At 37.8% G+C, this 1,771-nt stretch overlaps 1 protein-coding gene across 1 annotated transcript in view; it reads right to left on the bottom strand.

Annotated features, from left to right (window-relative positions):
- The window catches only part of LOC119423432 (protein unc-13 homolog C), a gene marked incomplete in the record, with an annotated part of 132,231 nt that overhangs the window by 68,323 nt on the left and 62,137 nt on the right, over positions 1-1,771 (bottom strand).

The raw sequence follows: 1,771 nt of genomic DNA, 5'->3' as shown, positions 1-1,771 counted from the left end.
ATGCATTTTTTACACCATCTTGAATTGCTACATTTTAAATGAAGGCTAATAATAATTCCTAAGTTCTTGTCTGATTTGTTAGTCTTCAGGTTATATGACGGATATGACTTTCCACTACTACCACACAAGATTTCAGCTAAATATTATAAATTATGGACATATCCATAAGACTCACTGAGATATATCCATTTTTCTATTTGCTAGGGTCAATTTGCAGTGGCATTCATCTTGAATTAGGCCATATCCAGAAGTTACATAGATGTAGAGGTTCATTTAATTATTACTTTTAAGGAGTTCTATTAAAAACAATCTAGTGAATTATGAGATAATCTGCCAACAGAGGGAAAACCCACGTTTGTGGGTACACAAACATGAGCAATTATATGATGACCTGCCACCTGGAAAGGCCAGCAAACATGTAATAAACAGATCTTAGATTTGAATGAAATGAACTGCTCCTGATCATTCACTGATTTTTTTTTTTCCTTTGGAAACTCTCTTTTTTCAAATAATAGATACTGCTACTGTGTATATTTTATTGTCTAGTAAATGTCAGTGGTGATGGTGAGATGATTGATTTCCAGCCATGCTGAAATGTATTTGTATTTTCCCTGCATTGTCACTCATCAACACAGGCACACTAAAGCTGAAAGGGAAGATATACTATCAGATTTATGGCAGGCTGCAGGCATTATGTGATAAAAGTATGGCATGAGAAAGGCACCGAAGAAATCTTTTAGGGGAGACGATTTTTTTTGTTATTGTTTATACCAATCACAACACAAATTTTGACCCATCGTTCCCTGTCATACCAGCAAGAGTAGCAAATGTTTGTTTTAAGTAAAAGTGTCTGCGGATGATCACAGAACAAAACTGTAAAAAAAAGCATAAATAAATAGTAATTTACCAAAGGTTTTATATGGAAAACATTCTCAAACACAACTGTGCATCCATCTGGACAGCCGTGTGGGATAGTGCTGCATGACTGTATATTAAGGGAAGACTTAATGACTGCATCTACCAGAAAACACATAAATACAGGTAGAGAGTAGGGCAAAGGGAGACATGAAAATTGATTTGAACTTAGCATGACTTTTTAAAGTTCTTACACCCACAAACTTGCATTAATGGAGGTATCTTTATTGTTTAAAATACAGCATTGGTCTATTTGTTGTTTATATTTTTATTTTTTAATATATTGCATGATCAGATTTTTAAAGTACGGTAGGAAAATCCGTTATCTTTACCTGCTTATTCCATTTTGGGTCACGGGGGCCACTGGTGCCCATGTCCAGCAATCACTGTGCGAGGGGCGGGGTACACCCTGGACGGGTCGCAAGTCCATCACAGGGCCACATACAGACAAACAACCATTCACTCTCTCACTCACACCTAGGGATAATTTTAGAGTTACCAATCAGCCTAACATGCATGTTTTTGGACTGTGGGAGGAAACCGAAGTACCCGGAGAAAACCCACGCATGCACGGACAGAACATGCAAACTCCACCCAGAAAGGCCCTTGGACCGGGGTTTGAACCAAGGACCTGCTCGCTGAGAGGCAGCAGCTCTACCAGTTGCGCCACTGTGCTGCCCGGTAGGAAAATATAATGTTAAATAATAATAAAATAGGAAAATATATTATTATCACAAATTTAATTCAGAGCAATCGCATAAAAACAAGTGTCTGTGATAAACAAGTAAAGAGAAGAAAATGGATGGATTGATGGATGGATGGATGGATGGATGGATGGATGGATGGATGGATGGAT

Source organism: Nematolebias whitei, chromosome 2, assembly GCF_014905685.2.
Source record: "Nematolebias whitei isolate Nwh7 chromosome 2, NemWhi1, whole genome shotgun sequence".
Classification (NCBI taxonomy): Eukaryota; Metazoa; Chordata; class Actinopteri; order Cyprinodontiformes; family Rivulidae; genus Nematolebias; species Nematolebias whitei.
This window is presented reverse-complemented; position numbering and strand designations above follow the sequence as displayed.